The sequence below is a fragment of the Marmota marmota genome, unplaced genomic scaffold (assembly GCF_001458135.2).
Source record: "Marmota marmota marmota unplaced genomic scaffold, marMar, whole genome shotgun sequence".
NCBI lineage: Eukaryota > Metazoa > Chordata > Mammalia > Rodentia > Sciuridae > Marmota > Marmota marmota.
The window spans coordinates 4,072,581-4,084,223 of NW_026000168.1; positions in this window are offsets into that span (position 1 = coordinate 4,072,581).

Consider the following 11,643-nt stretch of genomic DNA (forward strand, 5'->3'; position numbering starts at 1 on the left):
GGGGGGGGGGGAGAGAGAGAGAGAGGAAGAATGTATTGGCTCACGTAAGCGAAAAGTCCCCAAATAGCTCTGGACCCAGAGGCTCCAATGATGCTAAGGGATATGTATCATTTTAACAATGCTTTTTTCATGAATATTTTATTGAAAACCACACATCCTTCTAGGATTCCAGCCATGAAATTTTCATGTCATTTGAATAGAATCATTCCATCTTTGGAGAAATACATTGTCTCCAGGTCCAGATGAAAAATGGTACTGCCAACCTGGGTCTCCAGGAAAACTGTCCTCCTGGTGTTTGTTTTGAAACAACTGTCACATATCTTTTCCCTCTCATTGAGAACCACCACTAACCAAATAGAGCCTCACCAGAAATAATTCTGCAATCTAATATAAATGGATGATGGGAGGCATTGCCATAATCCTGATGTGTTGGACAAAAGCACTTTACCAGTTCTTCAAATCCAGAGTCAAATCGTGAGGGCAAATGTGTATTGCAGCCTCGTAAAGAGTGTAAGTCTCATGTGTGACCTGTGGGCTCAGATTATAAAGAAACTCTAGGAATGCTTGTGCCTGTGTCCTTGCTGAACACTTAGGGTTTATGAAAACAATAGTGTTTCTTATTTTGCAGGATTGCTATTTTGAGTCAAGTGGCAAAGCAAGTATAAATGTCATATTAGAAAACTGGATTCTTCTTCATCTGAATTACTGTTATTAGTAGTGATTGCAAGTGCCCAGAGTTAAAGGGAAAATAAAAAGACTGATGCTAGGTATATTAAATGTTTAAAACTGACAGCTATTTATGAGAGTTTCCCTGATGCGATTTTACGTTTGCATGTTTATGGGAACATAGGAGACAGTTAATAAGACCAAGAAGACATGTTCAAATGAGAGACAATGTAGACAAACTCAAGAATTAATTAAGAAAGTGGTTGGTGTGTAGTATGTTTGAATTTAAGCTTCTTAAGTTTAAGCTTCTTGTCATCTGTCTCTTTAGACCCCATGGTTTCTGGCGGGTAGTGGGTGACCAGCGTAGCATGTCCTGCCTTAATCCCCCAACACACATTATTGTCCTGCATGCCAGCTCAAATCCTGATTCCAGCCCCTGACTGCCCAAAGGCTCTCTTCTGACCCTGCAGCGCCCGGCTTGCCTACAGGCAGGCCGAAAATGTTGGAAAATCAACCCTCCTGAGATGGCCCGAAACCACTGACCAGCAGGAGCAGGTGGACAAATACCCCAGCTTCCTCTCCTTGTTGGGTGGGAGCTCTTAGCTGTCAATCCCAGAATCCCCCAGTGGGAGAAGCTCAAAATGCTCACACTGGTAACTTCCTTAATAATATATTCTTTTTTTTTTTTTTGGTACCACGGATTGAACTCGGGCACTCGATCACTGACCACTTCCCCAGCCCCGTTTTGCATTTTACTTAGAGACAGGGTCTCACTGAGTTGCTTAGGGCTTCGCCATTGCTGAGGCTGGTCTGAACTCTCAGCCTCCCCAGCCACTGGGATCACAGGCATGTGCCACTGCGCCTGGCGATAATGTATTCTTTATTGGTTCCCTCACCTGCCCTCTCACCTCCACACTCTTCCACCATTTCCTCAGATTTGGCTCTGAAGATTTGAGCTGGTGCTCAAACCTTTGTCTCATCATCTGCGGTTGGTAAAATCTTTATGTGAGTAAAAAATTGAATTTAAGAAATATCTCTCTTATTTAATACTCATAAGAATAATTCCCTTCCCGCCTCCTCCTCTACCTCCGGTTCCTCCGCCTGCTCCAACTTCTCTTTCCCCTGGTGTCTCCTTTTTATTCTTGTAAATCTCTGTTTTCATTTAGAGAGTTTGAATTAACTCCCTGCAAACATTGTTTGGAATTTAGCATTCTTACATATTCTCTCATGTGTCTTTCTCTCACCAGTGGATTTTATTAGCTATTTTTATTTTACGTATTCAGAGTTGATTACATGGTCCCTCCACTTTATAGCATGGAGATTATTCCAATTGTATTTTGGATAATAACATAGTTGCGTGATTTATTTTTAACTCCAAAGAGCCTTAAATGTGTTCAGTTCTATTATTCCTTCTTCATTTTTTCCCCCCTCAGTCCTGGGGATTGAACCCAGGGTCACTCTACCACAGAGCCACATCCCATCCCTTTTTCACTTTGAGACAGGGCTCTCACTAAATTGGTAGTGCACATTTGCTTGTCTCCAGTTTCTGGCATTTACAAATCAAGCTGTTGTGAACATTTGTGCACAAGTCTATCTGAATGTGTATTGCCATTTCTTTAGAGTAAAATTGGCGGTGGAGTGGGTGAATGGTATGGTAGGCGTGTGCTTGACTTTTCAGGAAACTGCCACACTGTTTTCCAAATTGGTGGTACCATTACACCCCCACAGCATCTCCAGTAATTCCACAGCCTCACGAATCTTTTTAACTTTAGAGAATCTAATGAGAATAAGGTGGTGTTTCCTTGTGGTTTGTGGTGTTGGGCATCCTAACATTTGTTTACTTGACATTCACCTGTTTTCAATGGTGAAGTGTCTCTTTAGATCTTTGCTCCTTTGAAAAAACTGGGCTATTCCTTCCTTACTGAGTTTCAGGAGTCTAGAGACAAGTCCTCTGATACTTGTATTGTAAATATTTTTTTCTTACTTTGTAACTTGTCTTTTCATTCTTACTGGTGTCTAAGAACAAAAGTTTTTATGTTGAGCTGGGCATGTGGCACACGCCTGTCATCCCAGCAGCTCAGGAGGCTGAAGCAGGGGGATCACAAGTTCAAGGCCAGCTTCAGCAACTTAGCAAGGCCCTTAGCAACTCAGCAAGATCCTGTCTCAAAATAAAAAATAAAAAAGGGCTGGATGTGGCTCAGTGATTGAGGGCCTCTGGGTTCAATCCCGGGTACCACCCCGCAAAATGTTTATAAATCTGATTTATCAGTGTTTTCCTTTTTGTTTTATGTTTTGTGTTCTAAGAAATGGTTGTCTATGCCAAGTTGCAAAGATTTTCTCCTAGATCTTTTTCCAGAAGTTTTATAGTTTTAGGTTTTATATTGTCATGGACTAAATGTTTGCATCCCCCACCCCCCAATTCATACATTAAAATCCTAGCTCTCAATGTAATGGTGCTGCACATGTACTCTTTGGAAGGAAATTAAGTCATGAGGATTATGGGATTAGTGTTCTTATAAAAAGAAACACAAGAAAGATGATATTTCTCTTGGGCATGTGAGCAAATAATGAAAAGAAGGAGGTCTGTCTGCACACTGGGAAGAGTGACCCTCACCCAACCAACTCTTGTGCCTTGATCTTGCGTTCTCTAGGCCCATGAAGTCTCCATCCTGAGGTTTCTGTTACAGCAGTTCAAACTGACTAGAAGATACACTTTGTACCTGGAAAGGCCCCCAGAGTCCCACGTGCTGACAGCTTGGTCATTTGCTTGGTGCTGTCTGGACGTGGTGGAAGCTTTAAGCCACTGGGCCTCGTGGGAGGTCTGGAGGTCACTGGGTGTGCCCTGAAAGGGGGTTCTGGGGCCTCAGTCCTCCCTGCCCTTCCTGTCCCTGGACAGGAGCTGAGCAATGCTCCACCAAGCACTCTTGCCACGCTGTGCCACCTCGCCACAGTCCCAAAGCAGCAGGGGCCAATGACCATGGACTGACTCCTGCGTAACTGTGAGCGCAGACCAGCTGTCCATTAGCTGACCATCTCATGCATTTGTTAGAAAGCTAACAGAGGCATTTAATCCATTTTGAATTGTTTTATGTAAGGTAAGAAATAAGGATTAATGTTCTTTTATTGTTGTTCTTACTTGTGTAAAGCTGGGGATGGAGCCCAGGGCCACACACCACGTGCACTACAAATCAGCTTAAGTCTCTGTGCCCGTGTTTCTCCAAGGTGATCCCAGGAGCCACCTCTACTAGAACCACCTGGCAGGGGTTCTTACAGGGTGGCTTCTGGGTCAGCAGCAGCACTGTCTCTGGACATTTGTTAGTGTTATGCTCGAATTCGGGACCCCCCGAAGACTACCAGAGACCCAAGATCAATGTAAGCAGCAAAGAGGTGTTTATTGCGAGCTAGCTCGGTCCTCCGCACGCACACACAGCAACTGGTGACGCTGAGAGGCCCTGAGCCCAGGGTTTGCAGCAGTTTTATACATTCTTTGGAGAGGGCAGGGACTTCACATACATCATAGCAAATCATCACACACCGCAGGAAAATCAAATAACAACTCTAAAATATGATTAGCACATTCACTGGAGGGAACAAGTTGGGTAGGGGTGATTGGTCAGTACAAAAGGGGTAACTGATTGGTTTGAGCCAAGAGGGGGTATACGTGCTGAACTACATGGTTTCCCAACATGTTATCAACCACCATAAACTGGGAGGGTCATCTGGCATCCCAGGTATTTCCCTGTCTCATGCTGATTGGTGGCTGCTAGCGGGTTGCTATGGATCTCCACCTAGCCTGACTGAGTCAGGGACACCTGGTGCAGCAGATCTCTCCTGTTATTTGTAGATAAACAACTTAGCAGGGTGGGAATGTGCTTAGGAGTGCTCTGTGGGTTTTTCCAAGGACAAAGGTGATGTCCCTTCCTTGGACAGGCTTTGCTCTGAGATAAGAGGCTGGTTTTTCATTAGCAATGAAAATCCTTCGTCCCAAGCACAGAATTTCTGGATCTGGAACTTTAGGAGTGAAGCCCCATAACATGTATGTTTTGGTTTTTGCAGCTTTGATTTGATTTTAGGTATTTTTGTGATGCTGGCATCAACCCACAGCCTCGCAGAGGCTGAGCACATGCCGACCACTGGGCTGCCTCCTCAGCCCTACCATCTGTGCTGACAAGCCCTCCAGGTGTTCTGACGCATCTTGACCTGGAGCCCCCTGGCCAAGTGCTTGCTAAAGCAGATTCTGGGCTCCCATCGGAGTCTAGTAACTCAGACTCTGGGGTAAGGAACCCCAGAAAGGTCTTTTCTTTGCCCTGCGGGGGAATGGAACCCATGGCTCCACATGTGATAGGCAAGCACTCTGCCTTGGAGCTTCCTCCACTGCCAGGGCATCTGTTTATTACTAAGCTTCCCTGAGTAATTCTAATCCACTCTAAAATTTGGAGCTTCTTGGTGGTGTGTCACCTGTTGCAGATTTTAGGATGTTAGAGGAAATGTTAGGCCATCCTTAAAAGAGGACTGTCCCCTTGGGGGTTCCTAGAGAGGAAGGCTGGGTAAGAAACCATGGTGATTTTGACAAACATCAATCAGAGCCTGTCATTTTAATGCCTAAAATATTTCACTGTCACCTTTAAGAAATGAGAGTCAGGGCTGGGGTGTGGCTCAGTGCAGAGTGCTCGCCTGTCACACAGGAGGCCCTGAGTGAGTTCTCCAGCACTGCAAGGAGACAGAGAGACAGAGAAAGAGAGAAAGAGACAGAGAGCGAGAGAGGGAGACTCTAACTTTTTGGCACAGCTGAAAGGCCCCTGGCTGCCCTCTCCTACCCTTCTGCACAGCATTTACATTGATATGATGTACGGTTTAGAGAATAATGATAAGAAAAAAAGTCTGTGCATGTTTAGTACAGAAGCAACCCCCCCACCACCAAATATTTTGGATCCATGTTGATTGACTCCACGGATAAGCCCCCAGGAACTGTTCAGCCTGAGAATCTCCTTGTGTGAGTTCTGTGTCCCCCAAGCCTATGGATTTGCTGGGAGGGGCTGTCCCTCTCCCACCCTACCTGCTCCACCCTTCTGGGGTGGGGACACAAACAGCATCAACATGTAATTAGGCAATGGCAGATGTGTCATGCTTCCTGACAGCCCAGAAGACAGCCACATTCAATCAGCATGTCTTTGGGTTGTCTCAGCTTGTACCTTCCTTCCAGAAGAATTCAGTTTAACTTATTCAGGCATGGCCTGAAAACAGGAATCCAAAAGGAGATGGGGGACAGACAGTTGGGTGGTGCAGGGTGTCAGAGCCCAGGAGAGGTGAGGAGGGCAACTGCTGAGGGGATTGGAGGTGGTGGCAGGAGATGGATCACACACCGGGGACACTGATCCAGCGGGTGGAGATGTTAAGGGTGGTGGTGGCCAGGTTCTTCATCACTGGAGAGCAGTTGTGCATCTGGACGGGGGTAAACCAGAAAGAATCTTCTAGTGTGGGCTTGGAATTGCAACCTGTGAACTCAGAGTTTTCAGCAATATTTTTATATATGTAGATAGAGAAATAAATGTGTGTGTGTGTGTTGTATGAACACATGCATTTATTTTCTAGCTCTGTTTGAAGACAAGACTCCATGATAATAAACATTCTAGAACCTTCATTTTGGTTTACAAAAAGCATTCTCCACTGAAAAGAATCAGAACTTTTTGGAAAGGATGACTGATTCCAGGACTGGGCATGAAAGATGGAAGATGAGCTGAGAATAGCTTTTTTTTTTTTTTTTAATTAATTTTTTAAGTGACATAAAATTGTATATATTTATGGTGAACAACAGGTTGTTTTGAAATGTGTCTACATTGTGAAGTGGCTAAATCAAGCTGATTGGTTTATGCACTACCTCACATATTTATTTGTGGTGACAGAACTTAAATTAGATTTTCAAATATACAATACATCGTTATCAACTATAGTTACAGGTTGTACAGTTGGATTAGCTCTTTGTATCTGAAAATTAGGAAGTGCTCCAAAAATAATGGAGACAGATCAGAAGGACCGAGAGACCAACTTGAAGAAGCTCCCACTAGCCAGGCTGAGAACAATTTAGGTGTCAAAAATAATAGTGGGAATGGATCATATCCACTGAATAAACTAGGAGTGACCGTGTCCAAGCTGGTAGGACCTCTAAAGGGGAGTAAGGCAGATGAGATTCACCTTAGACTGGAGTGAATAAAAGAAAGGTGGCATTGGGCAATCACCACTTGGCAAACATCACAGTAATAATTCATTCAGCCAAGAACATCAATGAAGGCTAAAACCAGGGAGTGGAAGTTTGATTAGAAATGGGATATTTGCACAGTCTCAAATTCTGCTGCCCCCGACACACCAGACACTTTAGAACAATACAGTGGCCAGCATGGTGGACCCCAAAAATGCTAAGCCCCATTCCCTGGAGCCTAGGAAGTCTCCCTTATTTGAAAAAAGGGCCTTCAGATGTCATTTAAATTAAGGGTCCTCAATGAGGACTTCATTCTGCATGACGTGGGTGGGCCCTAAGTCCAATAATGGATTTCTTTTTAGAGAGTGAAGCAAAGGTGGGCATGGAGGGGTCTGCACACCTGTGGTCCCAGCACCCAGGAGGCTGAGTTAGGACCATTGCTAGAGCCCGGGAGTTGGAAAATAGCCAGGCAACATAGTGAGACCCTGTCTCAAGCAGAAATGAAATGGAGTGAAACATACGAGTCTGGCCTGGATTCTTGTCTTATAAAGGACACCACTGAGTGGATGGGTGTGCGGTAAGAGAGGCCTGGTGGTCAGATGAAGGCGATGTACCAATGCTCAGCTCTTGGGTTCTTGCTAGTGTCATGGGCATAGAGCAGCACAGCTTTGCAGGAACTGCATTTGTCATTTCTTTATGGTGAACACACTAAAATTCCTTTCTTCTAGCTTTTTGAAATAGCCTGTACATTATTATCATCCATAGCTCCTGGACCCTACTGCAGCTTCAGCACCCATTGATCACCCTCTCCTTCTGTCCCCCACCAGCCTCTGCTAATCACCATTCTACTCTCAACATCTCCAAGACCCACCTTTTGAAATTGCACCTATGAGTGGCATCACTTGGTCCTTGTCTCTTTCTGGGCCTGGCTTATTCTGCCTAAGATGAAGAGCTTCATTTCCACCTATGTTATTACCAATGGCAGGATTTCCTTCCCTTTTATGGCTGAATCGTATTCTATTGTATATAGGTACCTCATGTCTCTTGTCCATCCATCATTGATGGACACTTCAGCTGTTTCCATGTCTTGGCTGCTGTCAATAGTGACGCAGTAAACACGGGAGAGCAGATGTCTCCTCAACATACCCGTCTCACTTCCTCTGGATACAGATCCAGGAGGGGGATTGCTGGATCATATGGGAGTTCTATTTTTCAATTTTTGAGGAACTGCCACACGTTTTTTTTCCATAATAGCTGAGCAATTTATCCTGCCCCCAACAGTGTGCAAGGGCTCCCCTCTCCCCACACACTCGCAAGCCCTTGTTATTTCAAATCTTTTTGATATTAGCCATTCTTACTGCACAGAGGTCTCATCTCATGGTGGTTCTGATTAACATTTCACTGATGGTTAATGATGATGAACCTTTAACAAGTCCTCCTATTATGTAAGTTTTCTCTTCACTTTGTTATTTCTTGTGCTGAGCAGAAAGAGAGTGGTATTTTTTTTACATTGTTTATACCTTTATTTTCTTTATTCTTTTTTATGTGGGGCCAAGGATCAAACCCAGTGCCTCACACATGCCAGGCAAGTGCTCTATCACTGGGCCACAACCCCAGCCCAGAGAGTGGTATTTTGACCCAGACTGTTCCCCTTCTCCAACTGGATGTTAGTTTTTCTAGATTTGTTCTCAGTCTCCTCTTGTTGCTTCCCACAGACTCCTCTCAGAAGGACAACCAAACCCATAAGTTCTTGCTAGGGTTATAAAAGGATCCTCCCACACATTCTCTGACCTAGTTCTGGCCCTTCTCTCCTCCTCTTCTGTTTCCATCTTCCACTACCAATACTGCATCGTCTCCAGGCTCGGGTCTTCCCCTCTGGCCAGTCTTTCTGCATGTTTGAAATCGTTAAGGTTGACCTCCTCCATTCGACCATGAGCTCCATGGGGAAAGAGAGATTCTCCACTGTCTCCTCCCTTCTTTATATCTCCTTCCACTTTATTCCTGTTTTCTGAAGGGCTCTTCTCTGTGGGTACCCATCTTTCCAGTCTTTAAGTGAGGCCCTCTTGAAAAGCCACTTCTAGCCAGAAGAGTGCTACACACCTGTGATCCCAGCTGCCTGGGCAGCTGAGGCCAAGGATTAAGAGTTGCCCATTCTCGCTGGGCAACACAGTGAGACTCTGTCTCAAACAAATAAATAAATACAGAAATAAGAAATAAAAATGAATACAAATAAAAGACACCTTCCCTACCTGCCTGGGAGAGTTTTGGCAGGCCTCAGAATGCCTGGTTCACATACTCGTCTGCTGGCCTGCATCAGGGTCTGTACTTATGTCTCGTCTCTCCTGGCATTTTGTAAACTTCTTGAGGATGAGACAGTATTTGGGGACTCAGAAGCCAGCCTGGGGTTGACTCACAGGTGAGTCCCTGGCCTGGGTAGTTATGTGACCTTCCACAAGTTATTTTACCACTTTATACCTGTTTCCCTTTCTGTGAAGTGGGGATAATAATGTCACTATCTCAAAGGACTTTTGTAAAGTTCTTAGAATAGTGCCAGGCACCAAGAAAAAAAAAAAACTTAATATTGTTACTATTTAATTTCTTATTTGTTACATTAGTTTTCTATTGCCACATAACAAATCATACTGAAACTTAGAAGCTAAGAACACTTATAAACATTTCTTGTCTTTCATTGTTTCTTTGCATAAGGAATCAGGAAATGACTTAACTAGGCTGTTCAAGCACAGGATCTCTCCTAAAGTTGTGATCCTGATGTGACTTGGGTGTGAAGTTATCTGAAGGGACTCCTGAGGTGGAGGATCCACTCCCAAGGCCTTGGTGCTTCCCTCTGTGAGTCTCTCCAAGGGACTGACAGTCAGGGCAGCTGGGTTCCCCATCAAGACCCACTGAGCAATCTAACAGGCCTTGGACCTTTGGAGACCTAGCCTCAGAAATCACATGTCATCCCCTCCGCCATACTCATTGGAAGTACTCTGATTCAGCTTGGGTGAAGCTTATTCAAAGGCAGAAATCCCAGGAGGCAGGATCATTGACAAGGGTGGGTGCTGGCAGCCATGTTTTAATTCTGTTTTCCTCCAAGGGAATTAGCAAGAGTTGGTCCAAGGCTCCAGCAATGCAGACATGGGGACACATGGGGGCTGGAGAATTCCAAGGAAGAAATGAACCAAGGCAAGTAATTCCTTAGCCTCATCTCTTACCTCTCCTTCCTTTGCCATCTCAACTTCCAAACACTGCATCAGGTATGTGCACACAACAATGGCAGCCCAAGGGAACCAGGGAAGTATCCCAGAGGAAGTGGTGTTTAAATTGAAACCTGAATTGTTTTAAGGAGAAACTTTAAGACAGAAAAATCAAAGGCCTTGAAATGAGAGAGAAGAGGGATGGGGTGTAAGTCAGGGATATGGAGCTTGGCTAGCACACACAAGGCCCTGGGTTTCATCCTCAGCACTATCAAAAAACAAAACAAGAGCTGGGCACAGTGGTGCACATCTGTAATCCCAGTGGCTTGGGAGGCTGGGACAGGAGGATCAAGAGTTCAAAGCCAGCCTCAGCAATTTAGTGAGGCCCTAAGCAACTCGGTGAGACCCTAACCTCCCCACCAACACCCCTCAAAAATGAAGAGCCAAGTGGGCTCTGAAGAGTCAAAAGAAATTCAGTCTGAAACTGAGTGTGATGGAAAGGACAAAGTAAAGAGGGAGAAATTAACTTGTTTGTTTGCTAATATAAAGTTCTAACAGAATTTTCTGGACTAATGAATTCTCTTTGACTGTGCTGTACAATTCAGACGCCACTAGCCACGTATGCCTATAAAGCACTTGAAATGTGGCTATCGTGACTGAGGAATTGAATTTCATTTAAGAACTCAGGAACTGAATTTAAATTTTTATTTTAATTATGTTAAATTTAAGTAGCCACACATGGCTAGTGGCAACTGTGTTGTGCAGCTTAGCTCTTAGGTAGGAGACCTGCTGCAAGAGTAGACCAGATGGCAGAGAGAAGGGGAGACTGAGCTGTACTCTGGAAGCAGGAAATCCCTTCAGACCACGAGGGACCGAGATAAACTAAACCCCAGGCATGGTAAGCACCGACTGAGCGCTTGATGATACCACTCTACTCCTCTCCCTTTGCATGTTTTGCTTTGTGGTGCTGGGGATTAAACCAAGGGCCCCCATATGCTAGGGAAGAGCTGTACCACTGAGCTGCACCCTGAGCCCAGGGACATTTGAAATGGAACTGGATGCTTTGAGGAAGTTAAACAGAGGACTTGTTCTCAGGTGGGGAAATTTGAGAGAGATGTTTTGGATATGAGGGGCTTTTTCCTACAAGTACTGCTTAGGGTGAGGGTCAGGGTCAAAGCCATTATTTTTTAAGACTGTCAACAGTGTCCAGAGGAGCACCTTCTGAGATAAGCCAAGCCCTGGGCCTCTTCCCTGCTTCCCTCCCGCCCTTCCACGACTCTGCCACAGGTCCTGGGGAAAAGCAGGGACTGAGTGACTTTGTGAACTCAGACCAAAGTCTAAAGACGCGTGCACGCCGGAGCCTCGCCGCGCTCTCTGCTCGGGGACTGTCACGGTCGCGCACCGTGACCCGCCGGGGCTGGGGTCCCTGCCCTCCCGCGGCGCCTAGGCGATGCTGGGGTCGCAGGCAGCTTCGCGGGCCTCGGCGGGCGCGTTACCACTTTCCCCATCCTCGGGTAACCAGGGCACGGTCACGCGGGCAGAGCGGGCTGCAGCGGGACGTGGACCCCCGGACCCAGCGCCTGC